This window comes from Cupressus sempervirens, chromosome 3, assembly GCF_028749045.1.
Source record: "Cupressus sempervirens isolate cs-2001-9-10 chromosome 3, ASM2874904v1, whole genome shotgun sequence".
NCBI classification, from domain to species: Eukaryota; Viridiplantae; Streptophyta; class Pinopsida; order Cupressales; family Cupressaceae; genus Cupressus; species Cupressus sempervirens.
Window position 1 is genome coordinate 638,623,693 of NC_143120.1, and position 19,475 is coordinate 638,643,167.

Here is a 19,475-nt window from a genome sequence, read left to right on the forward strand (position 1 = left end):
CCACATTATTCTTTCCTTTCATCTATTCAATATCAAAATCATAAGCTTGCAATTTTCTTACCCATTTTTGTTGATGATCATTCAAATCCCTTTGGTTCAAGAAGAACCTAAGGCTATTATGGTCTGTCTTCACAATGAATCTCCCACATACCAAATATTGTCTAAACTTATGAAGTGCATGCATGATTGCCAACATTTCCTTATCATAGATGGAGTAACCTTTCTCTGATTCATTTAGTTTTCTACTCTCAAATGCTATTGAATGTCCCCTTTGAGTTAGGAAAGCCCCTATACCTTCTCTAGAAGCATCACATTCAACAATAAAAGGTAAAGAGAAATCTGGAATTGCAAGCATAGGGCATGAACTCATTACCTTCTTAAGCTTATCAAATGGTTTTTGTGCCTCTTCTGTCCAAACAAAAGCTCCTTTCTTTGTCAAATCAGTCAAGGGGGCAGAAAGCTGAGAAAATCCCTTGGAAAATCTCCTATAGTAGCTACACAACCCAAAGAAACCTCTCAACTGTGTAAGATTAGTGGGTGGAGGCCAATCCAAAATTGCCTGAATTTTTTGTTGATCAACCTGTACTCCTTTAGAACTTATATTATGTCCCAAATATAGGATCTCTGTCAAACCAAACTCACATTTAGATAGCTTAGCATAGAAAGATTGCTGCTCCAAGATTCCCAAAATAGTGTCTATGTGCTTTAGATGCTCTTCCCATGTTTTACTGTAAATCAAGATATCATCAAAAAATACCAAAACAAATTTTTGAAGATGCTGGCTGAATACCTTATTCATACAAGATTGGAATGTTGCAGGTGCATTAGTGAGGCCAAATGGAATAACAAGAAATTCAAAGTTCCCATAGTGACATCTGAAAGTAGTCTTTTCCACATCTTCACCCCTCATTCAGATTTGATGGTACCTTGATCTTAAGTCAATTTTTTAGAAGTATACAGCACCATGTAACTCATCAATGAGTTCATCTATGCGTGGTATGGAATACCTATTTTTTATGGTCTTCTTGTTTAGAGCCTTGTAGTCTATACACATTCTCATTTTACCATCCTTTTTCTTGACAAGTACCACAGATGATGAAAATTGACTGGAGCTAGGCCTTATGAATCCCATGTCCAGGAGTTCCTTAATAGTTTTTTCAATTTCTTCCTTATAACCTCTTGGATGGTAGTATGGGGTTGTTATAACTGGTTTGGCACCCTGTTCTAACTCTATAACATGCTCAAAACCTCTATCTGGTGGTAATCCTGGAGGTAAGTCATTGAAAACTATACTATGCTTATCAAAAATATTTTGAATTTCAAAATGGAAATTACCTTGATTCTTTGGAGAGCTTGTTGGATGGATTATGACTCCTGCTGCCCATGCTACTTGTCCTCTTTGAAAATTCCTCTCCATCCTCTTCGCAGAGACTGCCTTAGGTGCTCCATTTGATAAGCCTCTCAATAAGACTTCTTTTCCATTGGAATGAAATTTAAACTCTATAGTTTGATGGTTCATGTAATAGCCTCCAATAGGGTGCAAGCATTGAACACCCAATACAAGATCTGTATCCACAATGCCAACAACATAGAAGTCATCACATAACTCATAATCTCCTAAGGTCATCTTGAGTTGTTTCACCACTCGTGTGCAAGGCATAGTGAATCCATCAGCTACAGTAACATTGAATCCATCAAAATCTTTTGCTTTAAGCCCTCTTTTCATGAAAAATCCCTCATCAATAAAATTGTGAGTTTCCCCACTATCAAGAAGAACTGTCAACCTTTTCCCTGCTAGTACCCCTCAAATTCAAAAGAGATGGTATCTTGGGACTCCTGATAATGCTGCTAAAGTGCCATCCTTGCTGATTTCTTTTTCTTTCTCTTCTTCTACCTCCTCCTTAGTGTCATGAAATTCCTCATGCTCATATTCTGAAGCAACTTCAATATAGTGCACTTGACCTTTCCCCAAACATCTGTGTCCTAGAACCCATGGTTCTCTATAAGTAAAACAAAGCTTTTTCCTTCGTAATTCACTCCTAGTCTCTTCATCTACCTTCTTTTTTGCCACATTTATCACATCTTTTGGTGGTAGTTTTGGGAAAGTGTTTTTCTGAAAATTCCCCTTATGTTGTCAAATATTTGGGGGTTTTTAATTAGTGACTAGTTTCATAGGCATGCAAGTTTCAAGTTGCAAGCTTCTTTTGATAGCTTCCTGTAGGGTTGAGGGTGAGAAAGCCTTAACCAAACCCTTAACAGAAACTTCTAAAGCATCAAGAAAAAGATAAACAATCCTCTTTTCACTCATATCAGGTACCATAACAACCACTTTTTGAAACTCTTCTATATACTCATTAACTAATTTGGTTTGCTTCAACTTTGACAATTCTTTAAAGTACTCTTCATCATCCTTGAGGTCAAATCTATCTATCACTCTTTGACTGAAATCATCAAATGTAGTTACCTGATCATGACCTTGAGTAGTCATTCCATGATACCACCAATCATAGGCTACATCTTCCAAATGTAGACTTGAAAATTGAACAACATCACTCTCCTTCATGGGGTTAAGTGTGAAGAAAGTCTATAATTTTTGTAGCCATGCTCTAGCTGAAATTTTATTTGTTCCATCAAAACTAGGTGCTGTAAACTTGCTTATTTTATTTTTGATCTCTCTTCCATTTATGTCATGCTCCCTCCTATTCTCTTTCTTGGGCACCAAAGTGTTCATCATATCCACATATTTTCTAAAAGGAACCGAACTATGAAAGTCATCACCTAAGCCATTGTAAGTAGCTCTTAATGCAATCAAGTTACCTGTAACCTCTTCCACAGGATTAAGGGCTAGATTTGGTACTTGTGGCTCATCTGCAGGCAGGAAAATAGTTTTTATTGATTTAGAGGGTGTGGGTTTCATATTTCTTGGCTCCTCTGAAGTGCTCCCTTTCTCATTAATAGATGCAACTCCTTGCAATTTTTCTATCAATATCTGCAAAGCCTCTCTAGTTTCTGCCAAACTATCCACTGTTTGCTTCTGAGTATTTTGGATGTCTTGAAAAAATTTCTTTTCCATCTCATCTTGATCAGCCATTCTTTTTCCTTCCTTGGATTTTGTACTTTTACTTTTAACTGGAGGTTTGATCAAAATTTCTTTATTCTTTTCTGGCTGCAAATATCTCTTTTCTCTTTCACTTGGTTGCATGCAAATTTCTACAAACCCTCTGGCTGGCAAGATCATAGCTCTGATACCACTGAAATGTCCCTTTTTCTAATTTTTTATGATATTTCAAGCTCCTAATCAGATTTTCAAAATCAAACAACCAATATTACAAAGATCCACCAATTTCTCAATAAACCCCAAATCGGGTATGTTCGAAATAGTGCCAAAAACTTCACAACTTCACATATTATTAATAAATTTGAAAATGAAAATTTTTACAAAAATTTCAGTAGCATAACAGCCTACAAAATGACATTTCCAAATCTGTATAGCATTTACATAATAGCTCACAAATGTAGGACAAAAACTATGCTCATCAAGCTCCCAAAATTAACACAAAAATGCTTGGAAACACCACAAAAAAACTAATAATCTATCTCAAAATTTTAACCACATAAAAATAAATATATTTAGATCTATTTTAACATCTTAAAGTCTGAAATAAATTAGCAATCCAAACTGATATGAAATACTCAACCAAAAACACCAAACTCTTACAAAAAAACACATTCAAAAACCCACAAATTTGTACTGTTCAGCACAAGGAAAAAATTTGCATGAGATTGCACATGGAATGGCTTCAAACTTCCATCCTTAGCCTTCCTAGAAACCTACAAACTCCCATCCTTGGGTCTCCTTCTCCACAGGTTTGGCAGCCTCTGAAGAACAACAAAGCAATAAGCAAAAATCAAGTTCTGGAATGAGCCCAAAATGCCCCCAAATCCCTTAAAAGAGGGCATAACCCTAACTCACGTCCAAGAGGGGTTAATAAAACATATTTTAATAATAATTTTTATTTATTAGTCCATTGGTTTCCAAAGATTAGCCCCTTTTTTCGAAACTTCACCTTTTTTGGGCCTGCCTGTGTTAGCAAAGATTATTATTTTTAAATATTTCAAAAGGGGACATGACAATAATACATTAGGCAAAATTTTGTAAATTTACAAACTATTTTTGGATAAGTTTGGTTTAACTCCTCCACCCTAGCAGCACCTGTGAGTGACCAAAACAAGAGGGGTGATGATAACAATCAAGAATATTCTAATGATGGATAAGGATGATCAAGGGGAGTTTTTGAAATATTGAAGTTGATGTTTTGAAGTTTTAGATCATGTATATATCATGCAAATTCATAACAAACATGATTTTTTGGTCATCATTATGACCAAGTCATCCCATGTCAATTCATGCATTGAAGAATTGTATATATTTCAAGTTATGTGTTGAGTAGTAGTTATTGCCGAGAAAGCTAGAGGTCACCTAGTGTTCCAATTATTTTTTAGTTTATTAGGGACAATAGTTGATGTAGAGTGAATAGAGACCGAATTAATTAGTATATGCCAAAGAGAATTAAGACCAAGGGACAAATAGATGAAATATTTTATGCCAAGTGTCAGTATGATGTAAGTATTGAGCAACACAAATTTTACATATTTATTTGGAATGAAAAAATCTGATGCAAACCAATTTTTATCGAGTTGGAAGCATTTTCTATAGACCAAGGAGCTAATTACACATCGAATGGAAGATCATAATACCCTATGTGAGGCAATCCACCAACAAAAAAACTACAAGGACTAAGCTATAAAAGAAATGAATCTAGATCATTGATTGGGATCTAGAAGGTTCACCCAATAACTCTATAAGGAGGTTCTAGTCAACCTAGTTTGCATGTGTGAGTGTCTATGTATGGATGAAGAGTTTGGTTGCATGCAAAGTTTTGGAGGTGAATCAATTAGAAGAGACTAAGGAGTGTAATGAATTTTTTTAAGAAGAGTAAAAGAAGATCAATCATTGTAAGGTGAAAATATATTACATAGAGGAGATATGATATCAAAATTATAAGTGCATACCAAAGGATTAGCTATTGAACATTCTAATAGGTATTTCAAGGTTTGAAAATCTTAACATAGTAGCTTTAATAAACTTCTATAAATCTCTTAACAAAGTACTCCCTTAGTTGTGATGTAAAAATCCTTTAGTCAAGGTAGAACCTAGTAGCTCTTTTAGCCTTTGACAAGATAGACCCCTCATAGGGTAGATCATCAAAAGTGTTCAAAATATTGTAGCCTTAACAGGCACAATTTTATTGTTGTAGTAGTGAATATTTTTTGGGTTTCATCACCACCATAATTTTACCTTCACATTGGGGGTTTTTTGTGTTAAAAAATCATTGTGACCATGTGTTATATATTTATGAGAGTTCATTCATGCAATTAGATGTTAGATCTAATAATTTATTTTAGTAAATAGTTGATGTTATTCATGGTAAAATTGAGATAAGGGTTAATGATGAAGATATTAAATATGTTTCATGTTTGAAGTCTAAGAAGTTTTTATAGATCCTGATTCACCCCCCTATTAGTATCTCACTTTCCCTATTATATTCCCAACAATTCCATGTCCACTTAGGCCCCTCATTTAGAAAATTCTTTCTCACTATCCTCCAACTCCACGTATAGCTATACTTCACCAGTGCACTTGTCCTAATAAACCTTTGTTGTGTCCTCTCATTCTTTGTTATCAAAGAACCCATAACACATATCTCAATGCATAAGTTCCCAATCCCAATCAATCCATATTAAAAGTGTCAAATATAAGAGTTCTCATTCTTCTACATTCAAGACCTTTATGCACAAAAGTGTTAATCTTGTCATTCTTCCTCATTTTGGGCTCGATGCATGCCTCTAGATATTTCTATCATATTCTAACATGTCCATATTTCTTAGTACTTTACATGTTATTTTATCATATATAAAAATTTAATAAGCATGTTGTATTATTATATAATTATTAATTCACCATCTAATATATTATTAAAGTTATATCACTATTTTTTAAAATTTGTTAATAATTATTACAACAAATCATTTTTTTGTTTAACATAAAAATTTTAAATTAACAATATTTTTTTTTTGGATGAATGTAGAACACTTGAAAAAAATTAAGTTAAATGCACTTATACTAATTTAATTTTCATTTATACCTAATTTATGCTGAGTTTATAAATCCATTTAACATTAATAAACTAATTAATATGATCACACAAGTTGTAAGAGGTTGTAGTTTTTATTCAAATTTAACCTCTCAATTATAAATTATAATTATAATTTTTTTGAAAAAATAGTTTTAAAAATATATAATATAAAAATATTACAAACTTGATATCATGTTAAAATTAAAAATATATTAGGAAACAACTTATGTGATACAATGGTAAGTTGTGAACCTCTCATCTATGAGTTCTTGGTTTTGTGTGTACTCAAGCTTAACAAATAATAATAGTTAATACCAAGAAATAAAAATAATTACTCTTGACTTTTGCCCATTACCATCAAATTTTTAAAAAAAAAAAAAATTTTGTGGACTAAGGTAAAAGTAGGAATTACAAGGACCTAAAACCAAATAAGTATTACGCTACATAAAGATTAAACATTAAAGTCCAAAAGTCAAGAGTATGTTGGAAATAGATAATCCTTGACCAAAATTAACATCCCTACTAATAGATCTAGCAAAATAAAAGACCAGTAACTAGAACTAGACAAAAACCAAAAAAAGATAGGACAACAACATGAAACCAACATTAGGCCATCTCCCCAAAAGCCTTAGTCACCTAGAGCTCTATTACCTCATGGTCCTCTTTGGTGCTCTTCTAACCAATGATCTCTTTGTTCTTGTGCAATCTTCCCCTTTTCCTTTTCCTTGGGCCCTCAACTTCCTCTTTCCTTTGATCTTTGTCTTTGTTGTTAAGGTCCACCTTAAGCTTAATGCCCTTGAGATAAATCTTGTTTTTTCCCCATGAGCATATGAATAGAGAAGACAATTTTCCTATTGCTATCCTAGATTACTTTTATGTCTCTTATAATTGACTCATGATGACGCTATCTAATCTTTTTCATTCCTTCACTTAATTTTTTGAGTCCTTTTCCAATTTTTAGACCATTTTTTATTGAGATTATTTAATTATGTACCTAGTTGTCAAAGGCGATGTTAACCTATTCTTTCTCCTTGATTTTATCATTCATGTCTGGCATGGACCCAGGGTCCCCAAAATCTTTAGCTTCTTTTATAGGGGGTGCCTCCTTAGAGCCAGAGGCATAGTACCAAACTATATTAAAAATAGGCACCTCCTTCTTCTTATCCTTTTTATCATACTTGTTGTAGTAGATCTGAATGTCCTTTCTTGTTGCCTAGTATTTTTTAGTAGTATCTACATGAATTTTTTTCTTTAACTAGAGAAGAGTTCTCATTTTCATCCCTTATTTTCATACCTTTCCCTTATTTTCCCTAGAAATCCATAGACGCCTTCTCAGCCTCTGTGTCCTCAAAGGTGGCATCTTCCTCTTCCCCCATGTCCATCCCTATGTCATCACTCTCTAGAACAAAAGTATTTTTACTAGAAAGAGGGATTTTAGTCTTACTCCTTGACCCACTTTCCTTTCTAATTTTTGGACTCGCATTAGGGATCCAAGATTTACAATATTCTACGAATAATAAGATAAGGCCCTCATGGAGGATAATGTGAGAGGATTTCCTCTTATGATTCACCACACTCCTATTCAAGGAATTTATGATGTAATATGAAAAATAAATTTTGTCCCCATAGTGAAAATGATTTAGAAATAAAAAATTAAAGCAATTAACTCACCTCTTTCTACCATCTAGGGTAAAGTATTCCCTAACATAGCTTAACACAATATGCCAAATAGGCTTGATTTATTTGTTTTTAAAGTAGCTACCCACCTTAACAAGAGATTTATTTTCCACATCATCCTTGGGAAACTTCTAGAGGTCCTCTTTAGTAATTTTCCTTTCTTTGAAACATTTCAAGCCTTTCTTTGGTAGACCAGAGATTTTTGATATGAACTAAGTGTTTTATAGGGAAGGAGACTCCATACATGGTTGCAGTGAAGTTCTTCCAACCCGTAAAAAACTCTATAGTAGCTCTAGGCTCAAAACCATGGAGCCTTTCAAGGTAGGTGGTAACCTTTCACATCTTCAATTGTTCCCACACTTGTAACACATCCTTCCATTTTAAACAAATTTTTGGCTCTTGCTTCTTTAGATCACCCTCGTCCTTCTATTGATACCTCGATCACCCATTACAATTTATTCTGGGTTCTTCTATGTATGCTAATTTTGAAAAAAGTATGTTAATGTATAGCAACATGTTTATTATTTGTAATGTACCATTTTAAAAATTTTTTGTGGGAGGAATTAATTATAAAGTTATTAATTAAAAAAATATATATTACAAGGTAACTTTATAAATTAAATAAAAAAAAGCTTCTAGAGGTTGCTGGAAGAAGCGGAGAAAAATTAAAAAGGGAGTCTGACCTACCAAGGAAAAAAGAATAAATAGGCATTGAGGGCTCATTGTCTATCATTGAGACTGTAAGAAATGATAATGTTGAGCAAGGAACGAGAAACAATCCAAGTAAGTTAAGTGTGAAACAATGTTACCATAAGATAAGCAACTCCAAGAGCATACACCAAGATGGTTCAACAATGGAGACAAGGATTTATAAGGGGAAAGCAAAGAAAACCCCTTGTGAGTATTATGAATGAAGGCAAATGCCTAGAGAAGAGAGAGAGAGTGTGTTGGAGCAAAAGTAGCTCAATACAATAACATCAAGTGCTAAGAGTGTGTTGAAGAAAGAAGAAGGAGCATCTCTTATATAGAGATGAGAGAGGAGTTGCATTTGTAACTCCCATTTCTATGAATTCCACATTCATAATAGGTGTGTGCAAAGTGTCACAATCCTCTTAAGGAGGATAAACTAAATAAAGAAATAAACAAGAGTTGTCCTTACATGTGGAATAAAGGACAAACAATGACATGTCCTCCACATGTGTACAAGTGGACAAACTACATTTAGGGACCCTTGGAATATCCCACTTAATATATAATCCAAGGAAAGATTAACCTTTCTAATGTTCCATGTTCACTAATTTAGTTTGGGTTCTTCTATGTATGCTAATTTTGAAAAAAGTATGTTAATGTATAGCAACATGTTTATTATTTGTAATGTCCCATTTTTTAAATTTTTTTTTGGGAGGAATTAATTATAAAGTTATTAATTAAATAAATATATATTACAAGGTAACTTTATAAATTAAATAAAAAAAAGCTTCTAGAGGTTGCTGGAAGAAGCGGAGAAAAATTAAAAAGGGAGGCTGACCTATCAAGGAAAAAAGAATAAATAGGCATTGAGGGCTCATTGTCTATCATCGAGACTTATTATTGATTTTTGCTTATGTGTGTTGTGGAGCCTAGGGTTTCTGCAAATAGTCACAATTAGCCATTGAGAACAAAAACTCTCAATTGGTACGTAATTTTGAGGGTGTGAGAGATCACCTGAATTATTGCAGCTGTGGGAAGGATATTTTAGTCCTTTCATTTCTGCTTAATTTCTGATTTGGAGTTTCAGTTGGAGTTGCACTTTCACCATATCATCTTCAACAGTCAGTCTCCAGTATTTGATCAATCCAGGTTCTTCTTTTCAATCTATAGCTGCAACAAGTTCTCAATTATATACAGCTAGTTAGGCTTTCTCTATAATGTGCTATGTCATAATGTTTTGGTGCTGAAATTTTCCATATCATTTGTAAAAACATTTGGTTTTCATTAAATGAATACATTGGCACTATTATTTCTTTTATTTCAGCAATATATTTTAGTAGTGTATTAAATTTAGGGTTTGTTTAGTGGCCTACTAGTATAGGTCAGTACAGTGGTATTAGAGCGATTTCCTACCAGCTTGATAGGGTTACCCAGCCACCATTTAATTTAGTTTACATAGGAAATAGCATAACTAAGAATATGGCTGAGAGACATTCTCCAAGCCCATCTAGAAGTGTGCGAGATGATGAGACTTTACAGCAACAAGAGAGGCTTCTACAGTCAATAGAGGCAAGTACACAGGCAATGATGGTTATGATGCAACATTTGATTGGGGAAAATAGGAGAAATAATCATGATCAGGATGAAAGAAGCATAGCAGGATCACAACATAGGACACGGTCTGGAACAACTAATAGATCCACACGTCCTACATTTAGAGAAGAAACTCCAACATGTACACCTGATGCTATGGTAACAGATATTGTAGATGAAATCTGACAAGCGAGGAATGAGTGAGATTCATTACCATAATATGTACAGTATGGATGGACATTTGACAGGTACCTGAACTATAGAGCTGCCAGGTAGGAGCAAGTAGATAAACATAGTGAGTTGCAATAGGTCACCAAAAAGTTGGTATTACCCACATTTGATGGCAGTGGAAAAATTACTGCTCGTGCTTGGATTCATAAGGTGGATACTTTCCTATCTCTGAAGACTGGCAGAAATTGAAGCACTCAAGTATGCCACTTTACACTTAGATGGGGCAGCACATGATTGGTGGACACATGGCATGATCACATTGCAACACAATTAGGTAACCACTTATTAGGAGTTTGTAGATAGATTGATAGAAAGGTTTGATAAAAAAAATCTTGAATTTTATTTTTGGGAGTTAGCCTAGTTGAGACAGTTAGGAGGCTTAGAACAATTTATCAATGACTTTCAGAAGCTTGTAGTGATGGTGCCTGACATTTCAGAAAGGAGGCTAGTCATTTTATTCACAAAGGGATTAACTGAACCACTCAAGGGGTGGGTAAAGGCCTTTGATCCTCCTACATTATAGGAAGCCATGAAGAAAGCCCGCAGTATGGAACTTGTAGCTCGAGCAAACCAGTTTAGTTCAAAGGGTTCTTCATCATTTAGAGATAACAAAGGGGAATTCAGCAAGGGTAAAGAGAAGGTTAGTGACTCAAAAGAAAAGCTAGCTGCACCTTGGGATAAGGAAACACTTAATGACTTGTGTAGGAAGAAGCTATGCTTCTTTTGCAAAGGTCCCTATGAGTTTGGTCATGATTGTCCTATGAAGCCTAAGGGGAAGGCTAATTGGGTGATGTGGGCTTATTATGAAGGTTTAGATTCAGACATCTCAAAGCACTATGATGAGGATCCTGATGAGGTAGAGGGTGAACAAGAGGTAGATAGTGTGAAAAAAAAGAGGCTCCAGAGATACATTTACAGGAGGCACGTCTATCTAGTATTTAAAGAGAGGGATCTTTCAGATTTCAAGGAGTCTTGGCAGGACAAAAGATTATTACTCTATTGGATACAGGTGCCACACATAATTTCATTGATGCACAATTTGTGGAGAGGCATGGACTCATTAGTAAGGAATTTGAGGGACTAAGAGTTAAGGTAGCTAATGAATATACTCTTCGTTGTGATAGGATGGTGCAAGATCTACCTTTGTGCCTAAAAAACTATGAGTTTAAGGTAGACTATCATGTGGTCAACATGGGTGACATGGACATAGTACTTGGGATGCAATGGCTACATTCTTTGAAGGAGGTTACCCTGAGATTAGAGGATAAGGAGATACGATTTGTGGTGGATGGCAGGACTCATGTGATGGAGGCTATCTGTAATGGTGATGTTAGGACTATCTCATTTAGGTAGTTGAAGAGATTAGCCAGGCATAATAATATAGAATGGGCAGAAATATGTGCCTTGATGCCTACCCAAGGGGAGCAACATAAGACTAAATATCATCCAGATATTCAGAAATTGAGAATCAAGTATGGGAAGGTATTTAGTGAGATTCTACCAAGTAGGCCACCAGACAAAGGTATTGAGCACATTATTGAGTTGGAGGAAGGTGCTAAGCCTATCATGATCACACCATATCGGCACCCAAAATGACTCAAAGATGAGATCGAGAGGACCATCAACGAGTTGCTAGCAATGGGACACATCAGACCAAGTAAGTCAGCTTTTGCATCTTCTGTTATTTTGGTAAAAAAGAAGGATGGAACTCTGTGAATGTGTATTGATTATAGGGTGTTGAATAAGAGAACTATAAAGAACAAGTATCCTATCCCAAACATCGATGAGCTGATAGACAAATTGCATGGGGCTTGTTATTTCACAAAAATTGATTTGAGATCAGGCTATCACCAGATCAGAGTTCGAGAGTAGGATATTGAAAAAATTGCTTTTAGATGTCATTACAGTCATTTTGAGTTTGTAGTCATGCCTTTTGGTTTGACTAATGCACCTGCCACTTTTCAGTCCACTATGAACAAGGTCTTCCACCATCAGTTGAGGAAATTTGTGCTAGTGTTCTTTGATGATTTTGATCTATAGCAGGACATGGCAGGAACATTTAGAGCACTTGGAGACCGTATTAAGCATTTTACAAAGCGAGTCCTTGTATACCAAGGAGTCCAAATGTGATTTGGGGATGACAAAATTATTGTATCTTGGACACATCATTAGTGCAGAAGGAGTGCGAATGGATCCTGAAAAGATATGTGCTATTGTTGATTGGCCACCACCAAAGAACCTTACACAGTTAAGAGGGTTCCTTGGTCTACGTGGATTCTATCGTAGGCTTGTTAGTGGCTACTCACGACATGCAGCGCCCATGAAAAATTTGCTGAAGAAAGGGGCATTTGTGTTGACTCAGGAGGCATAGGAGTGTTTTATGCAGTTCAAGAAAATAATGACTACATGCCCAATATTAGCATTGCCTAATTTCATGAAGCCATTTGAGCTTCAATGTGATGCTTCTGGAGAGGGAGTTGGTGTTGTACTCATGCAGGACAAGCATCCTATAGCTTATGAGAGTAGGAAACTCAGAGAGATCATTCAGCAAATATGATAAGGAGATGATGGCCATCATGCATGCCTTGGCCAAATTTAGACAGTATCTTGTGGGCAGAAAATTTTGTATTAAAACTGATCATAATAGTTTGAAGCACTTTTTGGGACAGTGTGACCTGAATGATCATCAGCAGAAGTGGGTGAGTAAGTTAAAGGCATATGATTTTGATATCACATATGTTAAGGGGACACAGAATATTGTTGCAGATGCTTTATCCTGTAGGCCACACCTCACTTCTATGATTCAGATATCAGAGGATTGGCGACACTTGATTGTAGCAGAATATGCCAAAGACACATGGGCCTCTTCTATAGTGGAGGGGACAAAAATTGATACCAAATACACTCTCATAGATGATTTGATCATTTACAAGAATAGGATTTACTTAGTCCCAGGATCAAAAGTGAAGCAATTGATTTTGAGAGTATTCCATAATTCACCTACGGTAGGGCATCCTGGGTATTTCAAGACTTACAAGTTAGTACGAGAATGATTCACTTGGAAGGGACTTAAGGCTGATGTTTTTTAGTATGTGTGTGAGTGTCATGTTTGCTAGTAGAACAAAGAAGAGCACACTTATCCAACAGGGCTCCTACAACCACTTCTTATTCTTGACAGGAAGTGGGAGTGCATCTCTATGGATTTTATTATGGGCTTGCCTAGGGCCTAGGGGCATGATTGTATCTATGTGGTGGTGGATAGGCTAACAAAATATGCTCACTTCTTCCCTATTGCTACTACATACTCAGCAACTCAGGTGGCAGAGGTCTTCTTTAGGGAGATTTTTAGATTACACGGGTTACCTCAGAGCATTGTGAGTGACAGGGACAGCCGCTTCATGAGTCACTTTTGGCAGGAGATATTTCGGTTGTCTAGCACTGAGCTTACACCTAGTACCAGTTATCACCCACAGATTGATGGTCAAAAAGAGATTGTAAACAAATGGGTGGAAGGGTATTTGAGGAATTATGTGGCAAATCAACAGCGAGCTTGGGTTAGATGGATATATCTCTGTGAGTATTGTTACAATACTACATATCATGTGAATATACAAATGACACCCTTCATGGAACTTTACGGTTATGAGGCACCTATTTTCTTAGATTTTTTGTTGGGAGACAGTCGAGTACCTCGTGCAGGTGAGCTATTATAGGAAAGTAAGGATATAGTTACTATTCTCAAAAACAACATTGCTAGAGCTCAGAACCAACAAAAATAGTATGTAGACAAGAAGAGGACTGAGCGTAGTTTTGAGGTAAATGATATGGTTTACCTCATGTTGTAGCCATATAAGCAGTCCACTCTCAAGAAGATTGGCATAGAGAAACTCAAGCCACGCTATTATGGACCATTCAAGATCATTAAACGATTTGCTGAGGTGGCTTATGAGTTGGAGCTTCCCACAGATAGTTGAGTGCACAATGTGTTTCATGTATCATGCCTCAAAAAGGCATTGGGTTAGAATGTGATGCCTTCTACAGTATTACCTCCCTTGGATGATGAAGGGAAATTGATCTTAGTGCCAAAATTCATTCTGGATAGTAGAGAGAAGCAGCTTCACAGGAGAGTAATCAAAGAGTATCTAGTTAAGTGGAAAGATTTGCCTATTGAAGATGCTACTTGGGAGGGAGAAGTGATTTTGCAGCATCCAGCATTAAGATTGCTTGAGGCCGAGCAATTTTAGGAGGGGTGGACTTGTAATGTCCCATTTTAAAAAAAAAATTTGGGAGGAATTAATTATAAAGTTATTAATTAAAAAAATATATATTACAAGGTAACTTTATAAATTAAATAAAAAAAAGCTTCTAGAGGTTTTTGGAAGAAGCGGAGAAAAATTAAAAAGGGAGGCTGACCTATCAAGGAAAAAAGAATAAATAGGCATTGAGGGCTCATTGTCTATCATCGAGACTTATTATTGATTTTTTCTTATGTGCGTTGTGGAGCCTAGTGTTTTTGCTAATAGTCACAATTGGCCCTTGAGAACAAAAACTCTCAATTGGTACGCAATTTTGAGGGTGTGAGAGATCACCTGAATTATTGCAACTGTGGGAAGGATATTTCAGTCCTTCCATTTGTGCTTAATTGTAGATTTGGAGTTTCAGTTCGAGTTGCACTTTCATCATATCATCTTCAGTAGTCAGTCTCTAGTATTTGATCAATCCGAGTTCTTCTTTTCAATCTGTAGTTGCAACAAGTTCTCAATTGTATACAACCAGTTAGAGTTTCTCTATAATGTGCTATGTCATAATGTTTTGGTGCTGAAATTTTTCATATCATTTGTAAAAACATTTGATTTTAATTGAATGAATACATTGGCACTATTATTTCTTTTATTTCAGCAGTATATTTTAGTAGTGTATTAAATTTAGGGTTTGTTTAGTGGCCTACTAGTACGGGTCATTACATTATTAACCCATAGACATATATACAATGTGTAATTTTTTATTTTTTTTAAATTACTAATTTTAAAAATATTGAAATAGATATCTATGAAACAATATAGAAAATGAATTATAATCAAAGGGTGACAAATACTTATATCAATGATTAACAATGCATTGATTTATTTGTTGATTAAATATTATTTAGATACTCCCATTGTCTCAATCACTTTCTATCCATATCTCTTTCACTCTTATTATTCATTAGTATCTCTCTATATCTAAGTCTCCCTTATTATTTCCATCTATCTAGATCTATTTCATTTCCTTTTATTTTTTTTCTTTTTATCTCTTTCTCCCCCTTTGTCTTCCTATACACACACACACACACACACACACACACACACACACACACACACATCTCTTCTTTTTTCTTTCTTTCTCTTTAGTAATCTCTCCCCCTTTTTTCTCCTCCCTCCCTTACATACATATTTATTCATTTTTTCTTTTCTCACATCTCCCCCCCCCCCTTTTATTTCACACACACACACACACAAATTAACCATTGTACCTCTTTTAATACATGTATTAATATTTTATTTTATTATTAAAAAATAATTATACTTTTCATACCAATAATACCATAAGAACTAAAAAGAGGTATCATTGCTTTATCCACATTAGTTAAAGTGTCTTTAATTTTATTATGATATCAAATTTCATAGATAAGAAATGATAGAACATAACATCTAAAATGGAAAGATCTCTCTTTTAAATTTTAGTATAAATAAGAAATGGGTATTCAGAGACGAAAGAAACGAACCTATGCCCCACGTAGGGGAATATTGTACTTCAAAAGATTGTGGAATGGTGAGATTAGTGGAAGCCAATAAGGAAGAATAATGCCCCACAAAGGCTAATAGTTGGAGTTGCAAAACTTTCTTGGCTCACACAATAAATCATTGAAGTATCATGACAGATAAGTTTGATACGTATTAGGCATGTTTATATTGCAACAGATGCAAGTGATGTGCAAGTGATGTTTCAGTTGAGCATCACGGACTATCCATACTGTTTTAAAGATTTTAAGCCTTAATGTGAACGAACACTGGAGCTAGAAAGAAGAAACACAACCCGTGAAAGTGGATATTTGTACCTCAGAATATTTGTGGCCTCATATGTCTAAATTGTTAAAGCATCACTTCAATTATGTGAGATATTCAACAGATCTAATCTGCTACGCTTTTCTTAGAGTGTTCACACTCTTAAAATCTGCAAAACATAGAGTTCTTTATTGTTAGAATGTGCCTATATAAACCCACTTTATTCTTCTTAATGAGACAGAGTACATTAGTGAAAGAAAGAAAGAAATGGCGTGCTCCAAGTTATTGGGCGTTGTGGATTTCATATGTTTATCTATTCCCATGGTGGCATCTTCTTAGAATGGAGAGTTCAATTTGAAGGTGAATTTGATGCGCAGATCTGAGGGAGATTTCAATGGTACTGAGCGATTACTTTCGGCTGTCGATCGAAGCAAGAAACGAATGAATGCGATCGAGGCATTTGTAAAGTAGTAGATAGCTGGGGAATTAGACTCTCAAACGCTTGTTCAAGCTAGGAACGGAGGATTCCTGATGAGCGTTGTGGTGGGGACACCCCCTATGAGCTTCAAAGCGATTGTTGACACAGGGAGTGATCTTGTTTGGACCAAGTGCGAGCCCTGTGATGGCTGCTCCCAATCTATGCCAATCTTTGAGCCCTCCAAATCGTCCTCTTACTCTCCTATTTCATGCGCCGACTCTCTTCATGATGCTCTTGACAATTTCAAAATAGCATGCAGTCCAGACTGTACTTTTTGGTACAGCTATGGCGATGGCTCTCGTACAATTAGCGACCTGGCAAAGGAGTCATTTTCTGTTAGGAGCGGTAGCGACAGGATGTTTGTAGGCATTGTTTTCGGATGCGGCCATGATAACCAAGGTTTCTCCAACTCTGGCAGTCTTGTGGGGCTAGGAAGAGGTGATCTCTCACTCATCTCTCAGTTGGGTTCCAAGGTAGATAAAAAATTCTCTTACTGTCTCATCTCCATAACTGACTCTCCTTCACGAACAAGCCCTCTTATCTTTGATGCCAGTGCTTCCTTGAACGGAGCCAAAATGGTAGCTTTTGTTAAGACCAGTGTGGGTTCTTCTTTCTGGTATATTCTTGTCACGGGAATTACTGTGAATGGCAACCTAGTAGATATTCCTACTGGAACTTTTGATGCACAACCGGATGGTGGAGGCATGATCATCGACTCTGGAACAACCATTACAATTCTAGTAGAGGCTGCGTACAACCCCGTGAAGGAAGCGATTTAGTCGGCCATTGATATGACTCCAATAGACGGCTCTTCCACCGTGGGGCTGGATCTATGTTACCAGACATTGAGTGACATCATGTTGCCAACCGTAGTCTTCAATTTCGAAGGTGGGGTGGATTATGAGCTTCTAGGTGATAATGTTTTCATCTGGGAATCCGATCTTATGTGCCTCACCATGGGTGGCACCACAGGATCATTTTCCATCTTTGAAAACATACAATAGTAGAATTTCCACATACTTTATGACAATGAGCAAAATAGTCTTTCCTTCATGCCTGCTAAATGTGATTCCCTTTGAACAATCAATGATCGCCCTCTTCTCCCTTCTCTTCGTCTGTCTCTGCAACTTCCTCTGCTCAGTTTCTTCCAACGTCCATTATAGTATGTTCTATCATCTCCTATTTTTTTTTCTGCACTGCCTCATATAATACATCATGTCTCTGCAACTTCCTCTGCTCAGTTTCTACCAAGGTCAATATTATACATTCTATCGTCTATTATTTATGTTTTCTGCACTGCCTCATATAATACATAATTTGATATCGTCGTCATTCTATGTTTTCCGCACATGTGAAGTTCACTGAAAGTGTAAACTAGAAAGAACAGAACAATAAAAAGAAGAAAAGTACAAACACACGATTCTATCATCATTCACCACAAATTGTGGCTATGTCCACATTACAGGGAAGATCCATTATTAATGTTAAAGACTAAACTTTACATCACATCTATAGCTTCAGCTCTAGGAATACAATACATAATGATGAGCCTCCAATACATATGTAGAGTCTCAAAATAAATGAAGAGACATAAACAATTGGAGGAAAACAATACTAAAATGTAAACAATAAATAAAAGACTATTGGGCTTCACATATACACCCAACAAAAGCCTCACTTGAAGTCCAACAGCTGTAATGTATGAGTTTGCCCTGAATTTTCCTACTGTTATTTCTTTACAACACCAAGTGAAGCTCAACAAAACTCGAACTTCCATCATGGAGCAACCTTTGTGAGTGCATCAACTAGATTCTTCTTAGTGTTAATCTTCAAAACCTGAAGTTTTCCCTCTTCAAGTTTACTTTGAATGAAATGATAACGCATTTCAATGTGCTTAGCCCTACTATGAAACATTGCATTTTTGGCTAAGTCAATGGCACTTTTACGATCACATTACAAGGTTGATCCTTGTTGAGGAAAATCAAAATCACCAAATAAACATTGCAACCAAATCAACTCTTTTTCTCCTTCAGTAAGAGCAATGTACTCAACCTCAGTAGTAGAAAGTGAGACCACTTGTTGCAACTTCGATGCCCAACTAGTCGCTTCTCCAACAAAATTAAAAATATAACCAATAGTAGATCTTCTATTATCTAGATTTCCAGCCATATTTGAATTAGTATAACCTCGAAGAGAAGTATCTTTGTTACCGAAACACAATACAAAATTTGGAGTGCCTTTAAGATACATTAAGATCCACCTAACCACATCCCAATGTTGTTTACCCAGATTACTCATAAATTTGCTAACAACCTTCACTACTTGGGTGATATCAAAGTGAGTGAAACCATTGCATACATAAGACTACCCACTGTTGAAGAATATGAGATGTTCTTTATGTAGTTTTGTTTGTCTTGTGTCTTGGCGTAGATGGCTGAAGATAATTGAAAATGATTAGTGAGAGGAGTGCTGACCGGTTTGGCATCCCCTATGCCAAATCTTTCTAATACCTTGAGAATGTTGTGTTCTTGAGAAAGCTTTATTTCCCTCTTGTGTTTATCATGG

At 35.8% G+C, this 19,475-nt stretch overlaps 1 pseudogene; it reads left to right on the forward strand.

Moving 5' to 3' along the window:
• Positions 1 to 16,963: 16,963 nt before the first annotated feature.
• On the forward strand, positions 16,964 to 17,689 carry LOC149568295 (aspartic proteinase nepenthesin-2 pseudogene; annotated as a pseudogene).
• The last annotated feature ends 1,786 nt before the right edge of the window (positions 17,690 to 19,475 follow it).